Here is a 27,004-nt window from a genome sequence, read left to right on the forward strand (position 1 = left end):
AAATGTGGTCTTAATTCCCTTTTCCTAAGGCAATCTATCTGCTTCAACTCTATATGAGCTTGGCTTCACTCACAATGTTACGTAGGCTTTCAGGGAGACTTATGTTCTTAAGTGCCTACATAACTTCTGAAAAGGGGACTTCCGCACTTTTGAAAACATTTATTCTACAAAAGAAAAGTTAACCCATTTGCTTTATAGTTTGATTCACAATAAGAAAAAAAAATCTACAGCAAAACTCAAGTAAAACAGCATCTTGACTAGACTTGTCATAATATCAACTCTTTAATCATAGTTACAATAATTTATATTTGTCATACTTGTTCTAATATAGGCTACTGTAACCAGCCAGGAAAAAGATCTACACATCATTGTAAATTGTTCAGTGTAACACTCTGCTCAGTGTATAGCAGCAGTCAAAAAAGCAAACAAATGTTTTGATGTATTTAGAATGGTATAGAAAATAATACTGAAAATATTATGATGCCATTACACAAACCAAAGGCATATCCTTCCCAGGAATAGTGTGTTCATTGCTGGTTATTTTATTTAACAAAGGATATAGCAGAAAAAGAAGGGGGGGTCTCAACTGAGGCCAAGATCTTAGCATGATTTTAAAAAGGATAGGACATTTATGATGGCTACGTTAGGAATGAACACATTTTATATGAATGCACTTCTGCTTCAGTGTAGAAGACAACTACTAACTGATGGGGGAATGTGAAAAACTTCCCTTGGGGAAAGATTATTCTATAATGGACCATTATGAGATTTCTTGCACATTCCTTTGAAGTATCAGGCACTGAACTATATGGATCACTGGTCAGATTGGGTATGACAATTTCTATGTTCCTAACAGCAGGTACATATGTATTGATTTTGCATGGAAACACTTTTTAATGACTGTGAACAAGAGCCATATTCCATGTGGATTCTTATATGTACAGTGTTTGTGGATCCTTCTGGATGAAAGGTGCTAGACTACCATTCCCCTCCTGAGTTCCCTACAGATATTTATGGGACTTTTCTTGCAAATAATATTTGAGTGGAAAGCATGCATAAAAGAGAAGACAAACAAATATACGCTTCAGCCATGTTTGATCATAGGGGAATTTAATTAGGGGCCTGGGTTGTCATGGTTTCATGCACAGAATTGCTGTTTAACTACACAGCAGCTTTGGTGTTGGTCAGTGGCAGGATATGACCTAATAATGTGGGAGAACAAAAGATAGACCTAAATCATATGGCTAGGATTCAGTGTTGCATCTCTACAGGGGCAAGCAGGATAAAGGTAGATTTAAGTCACGTTTTTACCTGATTATTATGGGCTTCTCCAGGAGCTGGTGTAGCCTATAATAATCAGGTGTAGCTCCTGGAGTTGGGTAGAGCAGCCAGAAATTGTTCTACTTCATGAATCCTCTCTTCATTCCACCACTCAAGCTGCCTATGGGCTGATCTACAGCCCAGGACACCCAAGAATCCCTGAGTAGTATACGCTATGAGTACTCCTCTTCTATCCCCTTTCCGCCCATGGCACACCCTCTAAACCAGACTTGCGTGGGGGGGGGGGGGAAGAGGTCTGCGTAGTTCTAGTTTCAGTGCCCTATGCAGTACCTGAGGAGGGCAGTTCTATCCCACCAGGCTTTGGGGCTTTCACAGCACCTGTATACTTCTACAGGAGCCATACAGGGGCTGTAGCAGGGTCCAAAATCCTACCATATGAACGTATCATTTCAGGTAGGACACTGGACAGAGTTACAAATGAGAGAGAGGAAAAAAATGTGAGAAAAGTATAAATATATTAAGGGTGAACTGTAAGGCTAAAGTGAAAACTGAGCTGAGCCCAGACATATATCCTGAATGCTTATACTAAGCAGGTAGCTGAGAGAAATCAGCATCAGCATCAGCAAAGCAGCATTTTTCAGAAAGTATTTTTCTACTTTGTAAAATCACCCGGTATATTTTAGTTCACCAAAGACCTCCATAGAATGCATTGTCCCACGACATCCCTGAAAACAGGTGCTTGTCAATGCACCAAGTGTCCTACTAAAATCAAGTAGTTTGGTTCCATATTAATAAGCCAGATCCTGACACTAACCTTCATCCAAAACTTCCATAATGTTGGAAATTGTTCACATGAGAGCATGGCAGCAGAGGGCCCTTAACTAACTTCCCCTCTGACTACAATGTGAACGAACAGCAAGTTTCATACACATGAAGTTGAATGTTTACAATAATTTTCCTCTCTGGAGAAGTGAATGTCCCTGTCTAAACAACTGAATATTACAATCCTTAGATTTGTCTTCTCTATTGTTTCACTACATTTGTTATAGCTTGGCTCCAGCTGTCATGTTGTGTGAAATGTTTCCTCTTATGGTGATGCCAACATCAGTATCTGAACTGATTAGTGGAGGAAGCCTAAATGCACCCACAATGCATTGGCAGAATAAATAGCCTGAGCCTCTTATGGGTCTTTCAATTGGCTTTGAAAATGAGCACCAACCCTTCCAAAATGTGAACATTTGCTTTAGAGAAAAAATATGGGTAAGGTAATATCTTTTATTTGACATATTTTTGTTGGTGAGACAGACAAGTTTTTGAACTTACACAGAGCTGTTCTTCAGGTCCCCCTTCTTCAGGTCACCTGAAAAGAGCTTTGTAAGTGTTAAAGCTTAGAAGTTGGTCCAATAAAGAGATATTATCTCACCACCTTCTCTCTCTAATATCCCGGTACCAAAATGGCTACAACAACACTGCATACAACATTTGCTTTAGTTTGATAACTTGTAATGCATATAACTGACTTTGTTAAACTACTCAAAATGTTAGCTGTCAAATCCCATATACTTTAAAATGGTAGGGAAGAATATTGTGCACTAACCCTATATATATATATATATATATATATATATATATATATATATATATATATATATATATATATATATATATATATATATATATATATATATATATATATATATATATATATATATATATATATATATGTTTAAAATTAGACCTGAGAAAACTTCAGAATTTCCATCCCGTCTGACATTTCAACATGTTTTTGTCTCAAACCAGGACAAAAAGTTGCATTTTTGATTTATGTTATGAAATGGAAATTCTGAAAAATTTCACATTGGAAATGTCAAACATTTTATTTCAACATTTTCATAGAATCATAGAATATTAGGGCTGGAAGGGACCTCAGGACGTCATCTAGTCCAACCCCCTGCTCAAAGCAGGACCAAAATTGAAACAAAACTTTTTGACATTCCCAAAATGAAAATGTTTCATTGTATTTTGTTGAAATGACCCAATACGCACAGTTTCAAGTTATTTCAACATCAAGCCATGTTCTTCTACTTCAGCACATTGCCTTATGGGAGCTGTAGATCAGTAGCCTGATGCCTCAATTCTTCCCAATAGGCCAGGCACCATGGACCAGACAACTACTCACCACACAGCATATTGCATTATGGGAAATGTAGTCCCCAAGGGAACTCAGCAGAACGGACTCCACATGGGGACCTGAACCTCAGCTCCTATAAAGCAATGCACTGATAGGGAAATGCAATTTAATGTTTTACTGACCTGATTTAAAACAAAATGTTTTGGTCAGTTCAACAAAACAAAATATTCTAATTTGGGTTGAACTGATGTGAAATTAAATATTTCATACACATTTACCCGATGGAAAATTTTTGTTTAGATTTTCCATCAGAAAAAAAGTGATTGAGCTGAAACTGGATTTTATCCTGGAAAATGTTTCAGACAGAAAATTCCCAAGCAGCTCAATTTAAAAGTAAGCACTTGTTTAGGACGAAGAACTGAATCCAATGAAGAATCCATTCCCACAAGATTTCATCGAGTTCCATTACATTAAACGCTGTTGACAGATCTAAGAGAATGGACATTGTACCCTAGTCCACTTCCAGGAGAAGATCAAACACTATTGACACAAATATCCTCATTTCCATATCCAGAATATGACCCTGACTGATGCAGATGAAAATACAGCTGAAGATGGCTCAACTGAAATTGTGATTCTTTTTTGAATAGACAAAAGTAAGTGCATGAATAACAGGGCTAAATGACAAGCAAGGGGTTAAGAAGAATATAAAAGCAATCTTTTTTATAATAATTGTAAAACAGATTAGTCCTCCGTTTTAATTGGCCACAATACAAGCATCGTCAAAATAATACTGTAAGCCAACAGACAAAACTCAGAGCTTTGTACAGGCTGCTAATATTATTTAGCTAGATTTAAGAACTAAAAGCAAGCTGACTTACTAACCCATTCTGTTATTTATTTACATACTAACACCCTTCTCTATTTACAATGCTAACTATTGACAAATAACTGCTAGCATCATAAATCATGGACAGAAAATCTTTTTATTGTCAAATAAGTCATTACCTTTTGCAAGGCGCTGGAGCCTGTAACAATTAGTAAAAGAAGTAGGATAAAAGCAAATTAACTGGAGTATCTTGTTTCAACATTTGCTTTTCTTTGAGCAAATTAGACAGACTATTAGAGCTAATTACAAATTGCCATTATCAAGAGTTTTCTTAGGAAAAGACATATTGGATTTCAAGAACTATAGGTCTCAGTACTGGATTCTGACTGAAGGTGGGACTAATGGAGCAACATATTTAAACTTCCAAGGTCATGTATTTTTTTAAATAAGACTCAGTCCAAAACACATGTGATTGTGAAGGAGTTCTAGTCCCTCTGGAGTTAGAGTTGAAACCAGATTGTAAGCCTATTTTTCAGCTTTTCCACCTTCCATACACAAACATCCCAAATTAATTGAAAACAAACTAATTACAGTAACTCCTTGCTTAATGTTGTAGTTATATTCCTGAAAAATGCTATTTTAAGCGAAACGATGTTAAGCAAATCCAATTTCCCAAAGAATTAATGTAAATAGGGGAGTGGAGGGGGTTAGGTTCCAAGAAAATTTTTTTTTTGCCAGACAAGACATATTTTTTTATATATATATACACACACACACACACACACACGGTATAAGTTTTAAACAAACAATTTAATACTGTACACAGAAATGATGATTTGAAGCTTGGTTGAGGTGGTGGTGTCAGAGGTTGGGATATTTCCCAGGGAATGCCTTTCTGCTAAATGATTAATTAGTATTTATCTGAGCCCTCAAGGGTTAACACATTGTTGTTAATGTAGCCTCACACTCTACAGGGCAGCAAGAATGGAGGGAGGAGACACAGCATGGCAGAGACAGAGACACACACACCCCCACTTGTGTGTGTGAGAGAAAGACGTGCATTGCCCCTTTAAGTACGCTGACCCCACTCTAGGTACATTGCCTTTTTTAGTAGATTAGCAAGTTGATACAGCAGCTGCTGCCAGCAAGCTCCCTCCTTCCTGTCCTGAGCCCTGTCATGTCCCTCCCTGCTGTGGAGATTGGGTACAGGAGTGGGGGGAGCAGGACACCCTAACATTAGCACCCCTCTTCCTTCACCCCCTATCTGCACAGCAAGCAGGAGTCTCCTGGAAGCAGCTCCAAGGCAGAGGGCAGGAGCAACACATGGTAGTGGGGGGGGGGGGGGGAGGGCCAGCTAAACTGATGGGCAATTGATAGCCTGCTGGGAGGCTGCTGCACAGGGAACTTAGGGGAGCTGATAGCGGGGCTGCCGGTCCACCCTGGTTCCAAGCCCCCACCAGCTAGCTCCAACGGGCTGCTCTTTCTGCAAGCAGTGGACAAAGCAGGTGACAGCCAAACAACATTATAAAGGGAGCACTGTGCAACTTTAAATGAGCATGTTCTTTAACTGATCAGCAACGTAACAACGTTAACCGAGAGGATGTTAAGGGAGGAGTTATTGTACCTTAAATTTTTTTGTATTACATGTAATACAAAAAAGATAGATAGATGTATGTTACATCTCTATCAATCTCCATTTTCCTGGAGAATGAGTTACCACTGCTGAAGAGTCAGAATTTCTCTGTCATTCGTTTTTCAAAGATTTTTCTAGTACTTTTTTTTTTTTGGTCCTTTCATAGCTCTAAAACAGATTGGCAAAGGAACTTCAAACTTTTCTCCTCCGAGAGACTTGATTGAGTAGATGTGCCTTTCATAAGGTTTTTGGGACTTATAAATATATACGCACACAGACACTTAAAAATAGCATGTATTGTACATATACATAGACATATATACACACTTCTATAGGACTGTGTATCTTTTTTAAGAGTGCTGAATATGTAATACACAGGCCTGCTATATGTGACTATGTCACCTTCTAGTATCTGGTCTGAGAAACCACACAGCCTGCTCAGATCTCAAAGGAGTTTCTTTTATCTCAACATGTACAGGCTTGTGTCATTGGTGCTGGAAATGCCAGATTTGGTCTCCACTGATGACTTATAATGAGGCTGCATTTAAGTTCATGTAACACGTACATGAGTGTGTTTACACTTTGCCAAATGCTCATAGCCCAAATTTGGTTAGCCAGGATGGGATTACTGCTTGACAGGAAATAACAAAGGGTCCAGATAGATTCAGTAGTGAAGGAGTAGAAGAAAAAAATCCATGTGGGAAGAAAGGGATTTGGTATGGAGAAATGTGAAGACATAGGTTGCATATGCAGGCAAATAGCCTTCTGAGGGGGAAAAAAAATCAGTAGTCCCTATGTGGTTTCAGGCTCAGCAGGGACTCCTGTTTGTGAGAGATTGAACAAGAAATTCACAGGTAAAAAACCTGGAATCAAGACTGAAATAATCCATCCCTTATTTCAGGCTAAAAGCACTTTAGAGACATTTGTTTTCTCAACAGACACAAATGCTAGAAAGTTCTGAGTTAAATTTCCATTAAAAATTCAAAAGCATGCAAAGATACCTTTAAAATCACAAAACAACCTTAACTCTGCCTGTTTGACCCCACCTGAATCACTGGAAACTCTGACTCAATCACATACTTGTCAGCCTCAGAAATTCATTAGCATTAAGGCCTAGAATTGTACCTAAGGGCCCGAGAGTAGGAAAAAACCTTTCTCCTGCAAGCCCCACCCCCTGCTCAGCCTTGCTAGCACTGCCCAGACCACGGTGCTAGGAGCTATGGGGAGAACATGGATTGTATTGTAGATGCACACAATGAGCAACAGAGCTGGCTGGACATTTAAGGGGCATGGGGAGAGTATAATGCACCCTTTTAAGGGATGTAGTAATTTAGTCTCTGTCTCCACTCAGCAAGTGTCTTTGATGCATAATGTTTCCTGATGCTTACCCTGGATTGCTTACCCTGAATTAAAGGTATTGCAGGAACAGGGGGGAAGGGGGAATTAAGCTAAAACACAGATATAAAGCATGTTGCACACAAATGAATAGCCTGATGGGGCTCTCCTGTTACTTACTGAACTATTTTAAGTCCAGCAGAAAAAGGTTAGTCGTACAATTACGGGATTTTACATGTTTTACTGGGGGTTTTCTTCACACTGTACTGAACCCAACACCAATAACAAGCGGGAATAGGAAGGAAGAGTAATGAAATGGCTTTGCAGGCTGCCTAGCCAGTTCTACTGAAACCGGAACTAGAACATTAAAACTGGCCAGGATATTGGGGCTGCCTTACAAAACTGTATTTTTGTTCTGTACTTAGCACACTGGGGTCCTGGCCCATGCTTGGAGGTCCTAGGCACAACAATAATACAGATAAAGAAATTAATTAATAATAATAAACCTAGGACAGTTCCTGCACAATTAGGACATCTGGCCAATCTAGAAAGCAAAATTAACAGAAATGTGAGCTTCACACCAAGACATCTTTTAGCATATTCTGAGACATCATTCCACAAAATCAACATTTAATCCTGGACTATTTCCCATCACACCAACTGCCATTTATGTTCAAATACAGGAAGGCAATGACATGGGGTTTACAAGTCTAATATGAGATTTCACAGCGGAGTACACGTCATTCACAATAAACTCAATGTATTCATCAGAGCTCAGATTTAACAAGAACTAATATTTGCTACTTCTACACACACAGCATAGCAAGATGCCTAATAAAGTAAATTCAAGTCAAGCATCTCTTTGGTTAGTGTTTTTCTCCCTCCCTCCCCCCCGTCCTTTCTATTCCTCCTATATTGCCTATCAGCTTTGACTTCTTGTCATTTTTTCCCTTTTATGGTACTTTCTCACCTATTATTCCCTACTTTAATTCTCAATATACTAGAGGTCTGTTGTGTTTATTTTCCCACTAGGTGATTTCCCTTTTGATTACATTCAAATTTTTCCATTGTTCTGAAATGAATAGCATGGCTACAATTCAGCAGGGAGACTGCTGCCAAAAACTCTGGGCACTTAGGAAAAACAAAAATAGTGGAAAACTGAGTTGTTATTTCCAGCTCTTAGTTCAATAAAGCCTCCTATGTATTAAAAAGGACACTAATTCAGGATTAAATCACTAAGAAATACCAACAGTAGTAAATAAGCTATTCAGATATACAGATTTTAACTGTGTACGAAACAGTGATCGCTTGGAGGAAGAACAGACACAGGGAATGTCTACCATGGCAAAGAAAAGTCCCGGAGGCCACAAGTCTCAGAGCCTGGGTCTACAGACTCAGGCTTGTGGGGCTTTGTACTATGGCACTAAAAACAGCTGTGTAGATGTTCCAGCTCCAGCTAGAGCTTGCGCTCTGAAGCCCAACCCACTCCCTGGGCTTCAGAGCCAGAGCTGTTATATCTACGCAGTTAGTTTTATTACTTTAACACTACCCCAAGTCTGTAGACCTGGGCTCTGAGACTTGCTGCTGTGAGGGCTTTTTTTTTTTTTGCGCCATGTAGACATGAAGAGACTAAAGTTCTTTATATTTTGCAGTATACCGGCAAATAATGTGATGCATTTTAAACTTTTATTGGTGTTAGTTTTTCCTCATTGGTTTCTCTTTCACCTAAGATTTGTTGGTTTTATTTTTTCATTGACTTCTGGGGCAAGATCCTAACTCCTGCTCCAGCCCCTTTATACAGAATGAAAGGACTGGAGCAGCAGAAAAGTTCCCGCACAGCTGGTAGAGGATTCCTCCAATGCAAGAACTGTGGAAGAGCACCTCACAAGCATAGGTGTAGGCCCAGAGCTAGCTATGTTATGCTGGAGGCCCCTCTAGCCCCTATAACAGCCTAGTGTTGGGAGAATAGCCCTGCTCCCCTGCAAGTTCTACTCTGTGCCTCTATTGAGGTGCTTGAGGTGTAATTTCCAGCTTGGGCAGATATACTTGCAGTAGCTCTTATCAAACTAGCATGCTAAAAATAGCAGTGTAGGCAGAAGGATGGGCTTGCCGCCTGAGTACAATCCCATCTGAAACCCTAGGTACATTCTCCTGTGGCTAGCCCATCCCACTGCTTGTACCTCTGCAGCTACACTTCCATTGTTAGTGTGCTAGCTCAGGGTTACAGTGGGCATGTCTACCTGAGGTGGAAGTTACATCTCTAGGGCAGACATACCCTCACACTAGCTACTTTGTGCTGCATCTCTATGGGTATGTCAGCACTTACACCACTACAGCAGCACAGGTGCAACGTTGCAGCTGTATATCACTTCCGTGTAGACGCTACCTATGCTGACACGAGGGGTTCTCCCTTCAGCAGACAAAATCCATCTCCACGAGAGGTGACAGGTAGGTAAACAGAAGAATTCCTCCATCAACCTAATACTATCTAAACACCAGGGGCTAGGCTGGCATAGTTCTGTATCTCAGGGGTGTAGATTTTTCACACAACTCAGAGACACAGCTATCCCAATGCACGTTCCCAATGCAGACCAGCCCTGAAATTCAACATTACATTAAGGATGATAAACAAAGAGGGGCTGATCTACCAACTTTTAGTTCTTTACCATTTCTTGAAGTTGGCATTTTAGGGTTATCTATATGAATATGTTGCCTTATTTTACCTAAGAAACCAAAGAGATATTGATACAGAGGAACTTTCATACTGGATCAGACCCCAGGTGCTTCAGTGGAAGATGCAAGAACCATACAGTAGGCAGATGTGGGATAATCTACCTCCATCAGGAAGGTGTTATCCTCATCCCTCAGTTAGAAATTGGTTTAAGGCTGAAACATGAGTTTTTTATCCCTTCCAACACTTTTTTCCCCGTTAACTAGTATAGCTCTGGTTAGTCATGTTATCCATATATATTTGCAATTCTTAGCCTCAACAAATCCTGTGCAATGACTTTCATGATCTAATTATGTACTGAGTGAAATTTTTTTTCTTTTATCAATTATGAATCTGCCACCTCTCTCTTTTATTGAATAACCCATTGTTCTTGTGTGGAGAGATAGAGAAGGTAGATCGGGACCCTCTGTTTTCTCCATGTATTCACCTTCTCAAATCCTCTGTTGTTTTGATCTATTTTATCATGTCCCCCTCTTATAATTCTCCTTTCTAAAGTAATCCCAGTCTTTCAATCTCTTTTTATGTAAAAATTTTCTTGTGCTCCTCATAATTCTCATTGCTCTTCTTTGAACCTCTTCTCTGCAGTAACCTTTTTTAAAATGGGTGACTAATACTGCATACAGTTTATACTAGATGAGGCTGCACTATTGAATTATACGCAGGCTTTCACATTTTCTGTATTTTTCTCCCTATTGTTCCTTATGCATCTGAACCTCGACAGCTTTTTTGAACCAGAGCTGCACAGTGAGCAGAGATCTCCATTGAGCTGTCCATGATTACAGCCAGGTCTCTCTTCTGAGTTGATACAATTAATGTAGAACCCTGTAAGGGGTATGAGTAGTTCAGTTTTTTTCATTCCAATGTGCATTATTTTACATGTATCTTCTCTGGACTACATAAATGTTCATCTATAAATGTTGGTACCTTGCTGCTCACCCCTCTCCCTTTACAAATAATTAACAAATATATTAAACAACCCAAGACCAGGTATGGAACCTTGAGGCAACCTGCTGTTAACCTGGCCCATGATGAAAACTGGCCCTTTATTCTTACTCTTTGTTTCCTGTCCCTTGGTCAGTCAACAATACTTTATCTCTTACCCTTGATTCCTGTGACAGATCTCAATGGCTTTTAAAGGGACATTCTTAGAGGAGGTTAAGAAATTAGGATTTTTTTTTTAAGTTCTATAAAACCTAAAAGTCTTACAGTACATTAATATAAAAATATATTTATGAAATTGAAAATAAATAAATACAAATTAGACCCAACTTAAAATAACAAATATATCCTGCAACATTTCCAACTCAAACATTGTGCCATTGTTCTAGTATAAAATAAATGGAAGGTGAAAACAACTTGAAAGAAAAGTAAAATTCTATTTTCATTTTCCAAGGCTGAATGAAATGCAAAAACAACAAAAAGATACTATAGATAGTGAAAAAGAAAAGAATTTTTTAAAAACATGTTTTTTTAAAAAAAAATTCTGCCTGGTTTATTAACCTACCCCATTACTGAATTAATAAGTAGGGAGAATGAAAAAAAAGAAACACTTTTAACCCCAGAAAACCCATATTTTGTCTGTGATGGGAACTGGATAAAAAATATAGTAAGAACAAACAAAACAAAAAAATAGAGAAAGCACCTTCTAGGTGATGATAAAAAATGTAAAACAGAGTCATCCACATATTGATGACAACAAGCCAAAACCCTTTAATACCATCCGAGTGACTTCATATAAACATTGAAAAGGAGACGTGACAACAGAATCTTTCAGAACACTAACAGGAGAACCTCTGGAGTATGAGGGCCATCACCCAACATTACATGCTGGATTCAGAACCACTCAAACATCATCCTGGGTCTGCAGCTCTGTTACCAATATTTCATGGTCAACTGCATCTAAAGTAGCACATAGATCTTAAAGCAGAATGATGGGTATGTGTAGTTTGTACCATAGCCAGAAGGGGCCAGGAAACATAAGGACTCTAGATAATGTGAGGTCTTCTGTCACAATTTTCACAATAACCCTCCCCCCAAAAAGAGGAAGTTAGAGGCTGGGGAGGGGGGTGGCAAGATTATTTGCATCATGTGACAGCTGCTTGAGCAACAATAGATAGACATAAATTATTTGAGTTTTTCCAGAAAGCTCATCCACAAAGCAAAACCTGCCAAAGATCAGTGAGGGAAGATGTTACATTTATTCTCACGCCCCATAACAGAGCTGCCACCAGTAAAGCAGCCAAACTGCTCTAAATCCCAACCAATTTTATCTTCAGAATAGACAGATAATTTAGAGAAGTACTTAGCATGCATCTGAGTATAAAGCAACCATGATTCACCAAGTGGTTGAACCATCTACTGATTGGACCTTCATCAATACTCTGCTATATGGGGAAAAACGACAAAAACATTCTTTGCCTCAGATTTAAGCAATTCTTTATGTCACTCGATCAAATTCAGAGCATTATTTCCACACTCTAGCCTTCCTCCTTTATTTTTCTCCCGACTATTAAGGAGCCTTTACGTATGATCCACACATGGAGGGGGGATTTTGGAGCTAATGGATGAGAAGACAGCAAATCAATGTCCCAGCTGACTGTTAACAGCCTATTCCATCTGTCATACAGTGTTCTCCCTCAAAGAGCTCTTAAAACCTACTAGGTCCATTAATTTCCAAGAGTGGACAATGAAATGCCATGTCATTCTTGGAGCAAAGGCACATATGGGCTGTGAAGTAAATTAGCATGAAAGGATCAGTATAAAGGTAAAATATTTAATTTTGTTCTTAATAAAAACAACAGGAATTGTAAACAAATTCTCCCCCCAGGTTTGAGCTACTGTTTTAGAATTGGGTGTCAGAACACACACATGGTGGAACACTGGGCGGGATCTCGAGCCCAATCTCACCATCAATATCTCCCCGGGAGTGATGATTTGCTGGCTGGCATATATGCTTGTTTATTTAAAGAGGTTAATGAAAGCCCACTTGTTTTTCTTCCCAGAGACAAATGTCACAGTATTCATCATGAGATGGTCATGATTAATTTTTGCTACAGCTGCTCTGTTTGTTATCATTCATATTGTATATTGTGCAGAAACTCTTTAGTACCTTGTAGTACAATGGGAGGTTATATTCAACAATGCCTCTTTCATTCATTTACAAATTGAGTATTGTCTAGATAAGAGCTTTTCACAAGACTACTTTCCCATGATCATAACATTTAAATTATTTCTGCCAGCAACAAAGAATAACAGCCACAATATTTTTTGGTGGGGAGGGGGAAAGCTGTCCTAATATTACTGTGGGAAGAGGTGGGGAAGAAAAAGAAAATTTCAAAAAATGCTAAGAAATAGATACAACAAAGAACATGGCCAAAACAACAAGTAGTACAGGGACCAGTCATTTGGATTCAATAGGATACATGCACATCCAAACAAAGTGATGGGTAATCTGCCATGCCAGAGCTAAAAACACTTAGAAATATTCTGCCCAGATGATTTATTAACTTCCCAATCTCATGCTTTTCTCTGCCATTAGGAATATTTTCTTCCTGTTTTAAACCATGTCATTATAATTCTGATCTTTAATTTAAGATGACAAGAAAACATTATGCTACCATCATAAAATTAATAGAGCACCTGGCAAAGAAAAACAATGTCTGAAACTTTGATGATAATCATCCAGTTCAAAGGTTAATGCCTCTCTGTACAAATCAGTGTAAAATGAAAGCAGAGGATACTTACTGCATTGACAATATCATGGTATTGAATCTAACAGAAGAAAGCTCTCGCGCTCTCTCTGTCATTCTCTCTCTTTTTTAAGAAAACAGGATGGGAGACAGTCAAAGTTTCTAAAGAGATTTCTAGCTACAAGTGAAAACAAAACACAACTTGTGTCTCTGTATATGTAAGGATTTATTTACAAGGGTATATATGTATTTACTATGTAAAGAAGAATGTATGTACAGTACATAGTTATTATATGCACTTAAGTAAACCTATGTGGAAATAGTATACAAACTGTCTAGGCCCAATATTGTAGCAAGTAACTGAACAAACTTATTACAAAACACTGCTATAAAAATGTTACAGAATTTAACAGTTTAACAGAATTCTAAATCAGTTATATAAGGAATATTTATTGTTTGAAACATTTCATGAGCAAAATGGCAAAACTTGTCCAAGACTAAAGTTAAAAAATCTATGAAAATGATCTTCATCCTGCTAGTGGCTGGTTTGTATATTACTTGTGAAGTAGTACCCCATATATTCAGTGATGAGCTGCCAAAATCTTAACAACCGGTTCCCTATAAAAAGTTCCGATTTAAGGGATGTGCCACATTATGTATTTTTTGTACCAATAGGGTTACCATATCTCCATATTTTCCCGGGAGGAATTTTTCCTTCCAAATGGCGATTTAAGAACCCAAAAGCCTGACATGTCCGGGAAAATACAGATGTATGTTAACCCCACCTAAATTTCTTTTTTTAAAAGATGGGCCTGAACTAGAAATGAGCTCCGTTTCACATGTGTGGGTCCCCGCCACTCCCTGGGGGTGTGCTTGGGTGACCAGATGTCCCAATTTTATAGGGACAGTCCTGATTTTGGGGTCTTTTTCTTATATAGGCTCTTATTACCCCCCACCCTCGTCCCGATTTGTCACACTTGCTGTCTGGTCACCCTAGGGTGTGCACATGTGTGGGTCTCAGCTTCTCCCTGCTCCTCTCATTGAAGCAGGTGTGCAGGGTTACTGCCTTGGGAACTGCAGGGCACCAGTGGACGTGGGGCCGGCTGCAGACAGGTGTATGGGGCAGAGCTAGCTGGAGGCAGGGGGTGCAGGGCTGGTTGCGGGCAGGGCAGGGGGTGCGGAGCTGACTGGAGACAGGAGAGTGTGGGGTTGGCTGGAGGCAGGGCAGGGGCTGACTGGAGGTAGGGGCTGGCTGCAGGCAGGGCAGGGAGGTGCGGCAGGGGCTGGAGACAGGTGTGCGGGGCTGGCTGGCTGCGGGCAGGGCAGGGGGTGCGGCAGGGGCTGGCTGCGGGCAAGGTGGTGGGTACTTATCGGGAGAGGGGCTCAGAGCAGCCCGAGCAACAGGACGCAGCCCGGGCCCAGCAGAGCAGCTGGGGACCCACCAGGCAGCAGCGGGAGCCCCACAGCCAGAGGCTGGGGGAACAGCAGTAGCAACAGGGCTAGGTGGCGGCCCACATGGCTCCTGTAGCACAGCGCCCCCGATGGCCGGAGGACGCATTACATCACTTCCTGGCCGGAGCCCATCAAAGCTGCAGGGCCGTCTCGCAGGGAAGCGGGTTAACAACCGGTTCTAAAACTGCTTCAAAATTTAACAACCGGTTCATGCGAACCGGTGCGAACCGGCTCCAGCTCACTACTGCATATATGTTAACACATATTTGTGTCAACATGAACAGTGTAAGAGTGAGTCTACATGTGCAATAGGACAAGGGTTAAACATTAAAAGCTAGATTGAGAGTTTACTCTTGGTCCATAATAAGAGGAGTGGATGGTTATGCTGCCATTCCCCACCTCTGCCTGTCCATTCCTTGACCCCTGCACAGAAGTGGGAGAAGCAGTCCTGAGGAAGCTGTGCACCTAAATGTGCACTCAACACACTGTGACACGTGTGGCACAGATGGTTGTTCCTCCCCTGCTGGATTGGAGGGAGGCCACATCACCTCACTAACTCCTGAGCAGTACCCCTTCTGGAGAGCTGGGACTTCAGAGTCAGGTCAGTTACAGATGACAGTACTATGGAGCTGAAGACGGCATCAGAGGCGGAGTCCACAGTGATCACCTAACATTCTGTAAAAATGTGGACTGATGTCCATGTTGCCACTCTACAGATCTCTGAGTTAGGGACATTCTTGAAGAAGGCTACAGATAAGGAGTGTGTATGGATCTTGTAGAGTGTGTATGGATCAAGTCTGGAGGGGTCACATTGCAAATTTGATAGCACTTTCTGATGCAATTCAAGACCCACTTAGACCGTCTTTGGGTTGATATTGCTGAACCCTTGGATTTTTCTGCAACAGAGAGAAAAAGTCTAGGGGACTTCCTGAAGGCCCTTGTCCTATCAATGTAGAAGACCAGGACTCTCCTGATATCTAAGGCATGAAGTATAGCCTCCCTGTTGTCTTGGGGAGGCTTGGGTAGATAATTGGAAAGTGAATCAATTGATTCATGTGAAACAGGGAGGTTACTTTAGGGATGAATTTTGGATGTGGCCTGAGCATAACCTTGTCTGGAAAGAATACTGTGTAAGGGGGATGTGCCATCAGAGCTGCTCTCTCTCCTATTCTTCTGGTTGAGGTAGTTGCTATCAAGAAGGCCATTTTCACTGATAGGTATGTTAGTGAACAGGTGGCCATGGGTTCAAAAGGAGGCCTAGTCAGCCCTTTCAGTACCAGGTTTAAGTCCCACATGGGAGTAGGAAGTCAAGGTTGAGGGAAGATACCCTTATACCCTTAAGGAACCATTTAGTGGTTGGGTATGACAGCACCTGAGTATCAGGTTGGTGAAAGACTGCTATAGCTGCTAGATGGACCCTAAGAGAGTTTAGGAATAATCCTAACTTTTTAAGGGTGAAAGCATAGTCTAGGATGTGTAGAAGAGTTGCTGACATTGATGAGATTTGTTGAGATGTACACCAAGTCTGAAACCTGGACGATTTCTGCAGGTAAGTACAATGTGTGGAGGACTTTCTACTGTGTAACTGAAGATCTTGTACATCCTTTGAGCATGAACTTTATAGGCTGGAACCAAGCAGGAGCCATGCTTTGAGGTGGAGAATTCCCAAGTTGGGATGTAGGGTACACCCTTTGTCCTGCGAAAAGAGGTGTGAAATGGCTGGGAGGGAAATCGGTGGCCACATCATGAGTTGTGTCAGGTGAGGGTACCTGTTCTGTCTCAGCCCAGTACAGGCAATCAAGATGATGTGAGCTCCTTCCCTTTTTATTTTTAGCAGGACCTTCAGCAGTAGAGGAAATGGAGGAAAGGTGTAAAGAAGGTCTTTGTACAGGGGAGAAGAAGAGCATCACCAGAGAGTGCTATCCCATCTCTGCCCTGGAGCAGTAGCATAGACATTTCTTGTTCTGGTAAATGGCAAACAGGTCTGTAGACTGTGTTCCCTACCATGTGAATAAGTCATTGCGTCATGAGGCAGTTTAAATGCGTGCCCCATAATATGAGTGATGCGTCGATGGTAAGGAGTGACGATGATGATGTGTGCGAGAAAGGGATCCCTTTGCACACATTGACCCAGTCCTTTCATCGGTTTAAGGAGTTTTTGATCCTGATGGGCAGTGACAGTGGTTTGTCCAGCCTGTCCCTGTTCAGTCTGTAAACCGAACTGAACCATAGTTGGAGGCATTGCATGTGGGTCTGGCATGTAGTATAATCGCTGTGTTTGTTGCCATATGTCCCAAAAGTTGGAAGCAGAGTCTGGCTGGTATCTGTAGACTGCACTGAATGGTGTCTATGAGTGAAACCCGGGATAGGAATCTGTGTTGAGGTAGGAGGGCTTTGGTCTGTAGGGCATTTGGTCATCCCCTATGAATTCCAGGCATTGCGCTGGAGTGAGGGTTAACTTCTGGGTATTGATCTGTAAAGCCAGTTCTGTGAACAAGTGTATTGTAGTGTTGACAGCTTGTTCAGCCTCCTGGAGAGATTGGGCTCTGAGGAGAGTCATTCAGGTATGGGTAAATCATTATCCCTTGCGAATGTACATGAGCGGCTACTACTGAGAGAACTTTGGAAAATACTCCTGGGGCTCGTGAGAGCCTGAAGGGGATGACTCTGTGAACCTGAGAAGTTGCCTGTGAGCTGGTAGGATTGAGATGTGAAAGTATGCGTCCTGAAGGTCAAGGGCCGAAAACAAATCTCTCTGTTCCGATGTTGGAATAATCATTGATAAGGTGACCATCTTGAACTTCTGATCCTTGACAAACATGATGAGAGCTTTGAGGTCCAGTATGGGTTTTCAACCTCCCTTTCTTTGGGTATTAGGAAGTAAGGAGAATAGATCCCTGGCCTGTAGATGTTGAGGTACTGGTTCTATGGCTCCTAGCTGGGGGAGATGAGTTATCTGCTACCATAGTAAACTCTCATGAGAAGGGTCCCTGAAGAAGGATGGAGTGTGTTGTGGAGAGGGTGTGGAGGTGAAATGGATGGAATACCTGGATTGGACAATCTCTAAGACCCATCATTATGTGTTTCCAGGCACTGTGGAATACAGCCAATTGGTGTACAACCATGGTCAGTTGTCTCAGTCATGGGAAGTGGTCTTGTAGTGCCTCGACTTTCCCGTCAAAAGTGGTTCTTAAATGCAAGGGGTTGGGATGATGTTTGCAAACCATATAGCCTGTGCTTCAGGAATTTTCTCTTTCTTCCTTTTCAGTTCATAACGATGCTGAAGTTGGTATTGCGCTGAGTACAGCCTATGCTGGGATTAGGGACTAAAACGTCTCTTTTGCCCGAGTGTATAGATTCCCAGCAACCTGAGGGTAGCACTGGAATCCTTTAGGGTATGAAGGGAGGCATCAGTCTTTTCAGCGAAGAGCTTTGCGCCCTCAGAAAGAAGATGTTCCACCATGGACTCCATCTCTTTCAGGGAATCCTGACAAGTGGAGCCATGATGCCCATCACATCACCACCACCATGGAGATGGACCTAGTTGCCATGTTGGCAGTGTTGAGGGCCAATTGTAGCAATAATTGCCCCTCCTGTATGATGGCCTTAAAGGACTCCCAATGCACCTCTCACAGTTTGTCAATAAAATCAATAAGTTTGTTGTAATTCGTATCGTCATATTTGGCCGTGAGTGCCTGGTAGTTGACAATACAGAACTGAAAGGTGGCTGAGGAATATGCCTTTTCTGCCAAAGAGATCAAGGCGCTTCCAATTCCTATCATAGGGTGTAGCCCTGGACCGGTGATGTCGACTGTGGGAATTGACAGCATCCACCATGATGGAATTGGGTGGCAAGAAGGAAAAAAGGAACTCCGATTCCTTTGTGAAGACATAATATTTTTTGTTCGCCCATTTACAAATGCCAGGGTTTGCCACACTGTTTTGGCTGGTTCTAAAATGGCCTAATTACTTGGAAGGGCAATCCTTGAGGATGAAGAAGAGTAGAGGATATCAAGGAGCTGATAGAGGAGGTCAAGGACATGCACTAACAGTATGTGGAGGATGTCCGCCACCTTCTTTGCCAGCTTCTGGAAAAGGCGGAAGTCATCTGCCCGCCTTTGCGATGTGGGGGAAGGCATGACGGCTTCAGAGGAAGAGCATATGGTCTTTGGCGTTATATCCTCCTCTGTACCAGATTTCTCCATCTCCTGAGGTAGTTCTAAGGCCTAGGTGCTGTCGCCAAGGGAGTATGCCTAGAGGGCTCTCAGGCAAGGCTTAAAGCCTGCGAGGCAGGCTATCAGTGTGCTGCCCAAGGGTTCCAATACTGCCATTGTGGCATAGGGCCTGATGGGGGTGCCCGCAGGTGGCCGTACCAAGATGGAGGTGGTGGTGGAGCCATCTGTAGGTATGTTCTTGGACTCTGCTCATAGTGACTCTCATGTGGAGCTTGGGAGGAGTACTGTGACACAACCTCCTCCGGTTCACTGTTCAAACACTCACTAGATAGCAGAGGGGCATGGCTGGCTGGGGGGATATCCCCTGTGCCCAGTAAAGGCTTGGAGCCACTATGTTAGTACCGAGAGGTGGGGGCTGGGGTGCATCCATAAGCCAAGGTCTCTGGTGTGATGGAAATCCGCTGGTACTGAATGTCCCAGTGTTGGTAGTGGTGCTGAGGGAGACAGAGCCCTTGTCTGTACTGGTCTCTCCAGTGCTGGGTGAGCTGCCACTGGCTGTACCCAGGTGGATTCACATACTGGGAGCATCTTCTTTTGCTTGCTCTTGTCTCTTGGTATTGAAGAGTCAAAGCCCATGCCCATAGGGTCCACGGGTCTGTCAGTGGTACCTGTAGCCAACAGTGGTCATGCATCAGTGCCAGACTGTGGTCTGTCTCCATGCCAGCAGTGTGGAGGATACTGAGCGAGATGGTGATCGCTTGCGGTTGTCTCTAGGCTCCCTTAGGGGACTTCTCACACTCTTCTTGGAGGTCTTGTGAGAGGAGTCCCTAGTCTGTTTCTTCTACCCATTTTCCTTAGAAGTCGAAGGTCGTGGGGACGACTCACATCCGCTGGGAGACTGAGGTCAGAGACCTGTCTTCATGAAGATAATCTGGCGAAACTCTCTGTCCTTGTGGGATCTTGGCCAGAGCTGCTAGCAGAGGGTGCACTTTGTTGTATGTGGCCCTCACCGAGGCAGTGGATGCACTGAGAGTGCTTATACGTGACTGGGATCGAATTGTCGCAAGTGCAGCATTTCTCGAAGCCTGGGGAGCTGAATGTACCCTGCTAAGTAGAAGGGTCCCTGGTGGGAAAAAAGGTAGGATAAAAATAATATTTTTAAGGGTAGAAAAAAGAAAGAAAGAACAGAAGAACAACAACTAGACTACAACTAGGGAAAAACTACGTAACTGTGAAAAGCAAACAGAAGAGCAGTAGCATTAACAGACTGCTAATGGCTCTGTCACTAGCCAGGGGCGGTTGAGAAGGAACTGAGGAGAGTTAGCCCGTGCATGCACTGACTAGCCTTGTGTTGCAGCATGAGGAAAGACAGCACATGTGTGGGCCCAACGGACACTGCTACTGAAGTTATCCAATCAGCAGTGTAGGGATGCAGACACACATACAGTGGAGCACCCACAGGGACACTACTCAAAGAAGAAGCAGAAGTTACATGATTAGTTACAGAGTAGTTACATGGCATAAATACAATGAATTCTAAATCTTAGATAGAATCTCACTCTAAAATTCTTGAATTATTTAACTGTTCAGCACTCTTGTTAAGACAGGTTGATAGAAATTCTCTGGTGATGTATTCAAAAAGATGCTTGAAAGGGTGGTGTGGAAAAATCTGTGCTAAAGATCCTAGGTCCCAATCCTGTGTATTGCTGAGGATCCTCATCTTATGTTGAAGTTAAGAGAGCACTAGGTACTCAACATTCATAGGGTTTAAGGCCAGAAGGGACTATTAGATCATCTAGTCTAACCTCCTGTATAGCACAGACCATTAAATTTACAGTTACCCATGCATTGAAACCAATAATTTGCGTTTGGCTAAAGCATATTTTCCATAAAGGCATTTGGTCTTGATTTGTTTGTGCACAAATGTGACCATACATTCAAAGAACAAAACATTATTTCAGCATTTGAAAAGTCTTAAACAAATAGGATGTTGGGGGGAGAGAGGGTTCAGTGCTAATGTTTCAGTTATTCAATGCAGAGTGTACATTTCCATCTTAAATCCAGACTTGGGTGTGATTTGTCAAGACTTCAGTAATATTGACAGGCTGGTGTCATAACTGCAGCCTCAGTACAATGATGAAGCTGGGACTTACAACAGAAATGAACTCTGACTGAATAACGCTATGGGCACCCACGCTTATTAAAAATGTATAGGCTATATCAGACTCTCAAACGAAAGGAAATTCACCATTGCGGATTAGACACAATGCAGAAGAACAGAAAAACAGTTGATTGACTCTATGGGTTGATAATACGTTATTCAAAAGGTGCTAAATGTTGTGGCATATAAACAAGTCTGGGGGTTTTCTAAGGTAAAATAATTGGTGAACGTGTATGTAAATAGAACTCAGCTGTTTTGGTGGCAAATAATAAATAACGCAAAATCCTGCACCAGCCCAAAGTAAGCACCTCAACCATACAATCTTTTTTTTATTTTATAAAACGGTACTCTACAGAAACTGTTGAGCCAGAAGGGACACAGTGGCAGCCATACTAGGTGGCACAGAAGTTGGGGTCTCCCTATAAAATTCAACAAACATTAAGGAATGAAACATTAAAATTAACTAACTAATATCTATAAATACTATAATTAATTTATTAAATAATATCTATGTTTCTCAGGCAATTGAGTGCAGCATATATGGTAACAAATTTTTGATGCATGGAATAAAAGAAATAAAATAGTTGGAATGGTCAAGGTTATTAAACAGCACACTTATCTGAACCACACTACTGGAAAAAGAAATTCGTAATATTGGGAAAGAAAATTTGCAATTTGTGAGGCTAGAAGATTCTGGACCTTGGGCACCCCATACAATTATAATTCAACTATGACAATAATGATTGTTGTTCATGGATGGACAGGTAATTCTAGAGAACTGGTATATGTTAACAGTATAGGTAAAATAAAGTATTGGACCTATAAACAGCATTATCTCAGTGTGAAAATGGCAACACAAGGAGGAGATGAAATAAACACAGCCTGTTGTAAATGAATCTAGCACAGATGGTTCTGTGAGTGCTCAGCCCAACTGAACCTGACCACAGTAGAGGGAGGTTGGGCACGACTGGTCTTTAAAAAGAGAGAGTGAAGGAGGCAGTACGTTGTGTGTACACAGTATGTGCTCTGGAATATCACAGTTTTTCAGTGGGGACACCATGCCAGGGGAACCTGGATGGGGTTTGTTTGAACCTCACCTTTCTGACTCAGATTGGGACCCATGTCCTATGGCCAAGCGTGCAGATGAAGGAGAACGTGACAGAGACTGTGACAGACAACAATGAAAGGAAAACACTGGTGACCCATCTCTTTGCACCTGTACCATCCTCATCTGTTAACACAACTGATTTGATACAAAGGAAAATAGAGCAATTGGTGTCCATTGCCTAACAAACAGCCAAGCACTAAGCAATTGGGAATGATATTGTTCAGGCAGTGGAAACATCATGGTGGGCTTGCACCCCACTGGTTTGTACTTTAAGCCTAATATCAATGGCAGTTCAAATGATTACCATCACTGTGGCCTTGGGAATGTGCTTTTGGGTAATAAACTTGAAAAAGAAAGCACAGAAAGACAGGAATATGATTCAAATGAAACAAATGCGAATATAAAAAGAAAGACAGAAGCAGAGGCATGTAGCTTAGCCCTGGCCCAACATGAATAATTAACACATGGAGGGAGGTCTCATTTTTTGGAAGACAGAATTAGGGAAGGAAATGATCAGGCTGAAAACAGAATGTTTGTGCTAAATAAGATAAGTAAATAGGTCACTAGGCTATGAAGACAATGTCTGAGGGAGAATACAATGGAACTATTTGCTATGAACTAGATAACAAGGGACACCATAAATTAAGAATGTAGAGATGCGATAAAGAGAAAGTCGAAGCATGAATAGTGCATACTGCATATGGATTCGTTCCTGCAAACTAACCAGCCAATCCAAAAATGTGTGATGCAATGTATAGTAAATGCAATGACATGTGTAATGTGTATAAAAGGAGCAGGTTTCTGTTTAACTTTGGAGCTGTAATTTACCCTACATCCAGCCCCACTGTGTTTGAGTCTGATCAACTCAGCATAACCCTGCTGTATGCCAAATAAAAATACTTGAGTGATGAAGGCTGGAGTCAAACTGAGTTCCTAGGAAGCCAAGTGGAAAGAGGTCTTGGAGGGAATCCCAGCACTAAAGTAGATAAGGTCCTAAACAGACAAATGCTTAACAGTATTCACTGTAAACTAAAATTCACTGTAAACTAAAACTGTCAACTCCCCTCCGGTGGTGGGGAGCCCCAGGCCCTTTAGAGCGTGGCCCGAGCCCCGCTGCCAGAGCGCCGGGGTAGTGGAGGCAGGGCTCTGGCGGTGATTTAAAGGCCGGGGCTCCCCTCAGCAGCAGGAGCCCTGGGCCTTTTCCCTTTGGGGAAATGGGATACCAAGAGGAAGCATGAGCAGGAGAGCGCAAGAGGGGAGGACTCCTGCCTCAAACTGCGTCTATGATGATGACGACGACGACGACGACGAGGAGTTCTGCTCAATAATGATCCAAAGCAGTGCAGTCCAATGCTTGATCATTTTCATCATCTGAGTCAGATGCCACCAGCAGAAGGCTGATTTTCTTTTTTGGTGGTTTGGGTTCTGTTGTTTCTGCATTGCAATGTTGCTCTTTTAAGACTTCTGAAAGACTTCCTCGTCCCTCTCAGATTTTGGAAGGCACTTCAGATTCTTAAACCTCGGGTCAAGTACTGTAGCTATCTTAAGAAAATCTCACATTGGTACCTTCTTTCCATTTTGTCAAATCTGCAGTGAAAGTGTTCTTAAAATGAACAACATGTGCTGGTCATCACCCGAGACTGCTATAACATGAAATATATGGCAGAATGCGGGTAAAACAGAAAAGGAGACATACAATTCTCCCCCAAGGAGTTCAGTCACAAATTATTTAATGAATTTTTTTTTTTTAAAATGAGTGTCCTCAGCATGGAAGCATGACCTCTGAAATGCTGGCCAAAGCATGAAGGGGTATACGAATGTTTAGCATATCTGCAATGCCGGCTACAAAAGTGCCATGCAAATGCCTGTTCATTGTAAATAAGAAGCGGGCAGCATTATCTCTCATAAATGTAAACAAACTTGTTTCTCTTAGCAATTGGCTAAACAAGAAGTAGGACTAAGTGGACTTGTTAGCTCTAAACATTTACATTGTTTTGTTTTTGAGTGCAGTTCTCTAACAAAAAAAAATCTACATTTGTAAGTTGCACTTTCATGATAAAGAGATTGCACTACAGTACTTGTATGAGGTGAACTGAAAAATGCTATTTCTATCATTTTTACAGTGCAAATATTTGTAATTAGAATAATATAAAGTGAGCGCTGTATACTTTGTATTCTGTGTTGTAATTGAAATCAATATATTTGAAAATGTAGAAAACATGCAAAAATATTTGATAAATTTCAATTGGTATACTATTGTTTAACAGTGTGATTAAAACTGCGATTAATCGTGATTAATTTTTTAAATCACAATTAATTTTTTTTTGTAAATTGTGTGAGTTAACTGCGATTAATTGACAGCCCTAATTTTAACTTCATATCACATAGAATTTTTCCACAGCACCCCTTCCTCATTCAGTCTACAGGATGGATCTGCTCTGGGAATGAATCAGAATTATCTGGTGAATTAAGATGTTGTCTGTAGGAATCCTGCCTCATTGTCCCAGACATGACGAATATGCTTTTGCTAGGACCTAACTCTATTAAGTAACACAACTGGGAACTACCAGTGATAACTCATCCAGTGGAGATCATCATTCCTCTAGTAATCTGTTCAACCGGATAGAGGGCTGCCATCAGCCTCTCAACCCCATTAACCTAGGATCCCACTGCTCACACCTCATACAAAGGTTACGGGAGTTGGGAACAGGGGGTTGTCTCCTCGTTCTACCAGATAATGGATGCCCCAACCTCATTCCCCACCTTCTTTAGGAGATGTCTTGCCGTATGATAGTTTTTCAAGTCTTTAGATCATTTACAAGGGAGGCATCATAGTCTGGTGTACGGGCCACTAGTCCGGAAGTCCAGAGACCTGAATTATATTGTCAGCTCTACTCTTGACTCACTTTCAGTAAGTCACTTGGGATAACATTTCTAAGTGTCCACCAAACTTAGTTATCTCCTTTTTGGATGCCAAGTTCAAAACAGGTGGGGGAACTGCAGCTGATAAGTATACTTGAAAATCAGGCCTTAGGTGTCTTCTCAAGCAGAACATCGCATGGGGCCTTCAGTTTTGTTTTTTCCCCCTCTTCTGTAAATTAGGGATAATGAAACTTAACCACTTTTGGGTAGCACTGCAATCCACAAATGAAAACTGTTATGTAACGCTAAGTAGTAGTAATAGCAATGATAGACCATATTATTCTAACTAATATTTGGGAGGGTTCTTGTAACTAGACATGGATATAAGGTAATAAAGAATTGATTTAAAATATTTTTTGAACTTTGTGTTACCTGTCTCAAAACTCTACATAATTGGAAGGGCGGTATTAAATGCTGCCTTGACGGAATGGTTGAACTAATTACACTTTTAAATACTGAATGAAGAGTTAAATGACAAAATGAAAATTCAAATGAAATATCCACAGTACAAGATAATCTAATGGCAGTGGGTGACAAGTTAATTCAGATAGCAGGGTCATTCATATAACAGTGGGAGTCATATTAGTTAATCACCTGCTATACTTGAGGGAAGAAAGTGGGGAGGATCAGATGACAGAAGGCAAAAAATGGAAGAGAGCATGGAGGGAAGAGAGAATTAAAATGAAGGGAAACATGCTGGGGGACTTGGGAAGGGAAAGTTCCAATTGGAGAGGGAGGCCTAGGAGGTAGTACAGCATGGAAGGGAATACAGTGAGAAGAAGGAATGGTCAAAATCTGGGAGGGTGCAGAATCAGAGTGCAGATCTCTAAGAGAGAAAGCAATGTAACCTTGGAGGAGAGAAAAGTCACAGAAAAAAGAAAGAGGATATATTCATAGATTATAAGGCCAGAAGGGACAATTGTGATCATCTAGTCTGAACTCCTGTATAACACAGGTCATAGGACTTCCCTGAATTAATTCCTCTTTGAACTAGAGCATATCTTTTAGGAAAACATCCAATCTTCATTTAAGAATTAATGGTGGTCAAGAATCCACCACAATTTTTGATAAGTTGTTCCAATGGTTAATTACTCTCACTGTTAAAAATGTGTACCCTATTTCAAGTCTGAATTTGTCTAGCTTCAACTTCCAGCCACTGGATTTCATTAAACCCTTGTCTGCTAGATTGAAGAGGCTATTTTAGAATGTTTGTTCCCCATGTAAGTGCTTACAAACTGTGATACCTTCACCTTTTTCTCTGATAAGCTATATTGATTGAGTTCCTAGAATCTATCACTATAAGGCATGTTTTCTAATCCTTTAGTTGTTCTCATGACTCTTCTCAGTCTCTCCAATTTATCAACATCCTTCTTGAATTGTGGACATCAGAACAAAAACAGTAATCCAATAGCAGTTGCACCAGTGTCAAATGCAGAGATGGTAATAGAGCCTCCCAACTCCTAGTTGATATTCCCATATTTATACATCCAAAGATTTCATTAGTCCTGGTGGCCACACCATTAAACCCGAAACTCATGTTTAGCTGATTATTCGGCA

General features: G+C 41.3%; 1 protein-coding gene and 1 long non-coding RNA gene across 17 annotated transcripts in view; one reads left to right on the forward strand and one right to left on the reverse strand.

The window, feature by feature from the left end:
• The window catches only part of THSD7A (thrombospondin type 1 domain containing 7A), a 556,843-nt gene that overhangs the window by 183,072 nt on the left and 346,767 nt on the right, over positions 1–27,004 (reverse strand). The gene's annotated exons all lie outside the window — the stretch shown is intronic.
• Positions 14,084–18,620, forward strand: LOC120397891. The gene is made up of 3 exons (XR_005594071.1): positions 14,084–14,174; positions 16,916–17,063; positions 18,350–18,620. It is a non-coding gene; the product is annotated as an uncharacterized LOC120397891 (long non-coding RNA).

This window comes from Mauremys reevesii, linkage group 2 (genome assembly GCF_016161935.1).
Source record: "Mauremys reevesii isolate NIE-2019 linkage group 2, ASM1616193v1, whole genome shotgun sequence".
NCBI classification, from domain to species: Eukaryota; Metazoa; Chordata; order Testudines; family Geoemydidae; genus Mauremys; species Mauremys reevesii.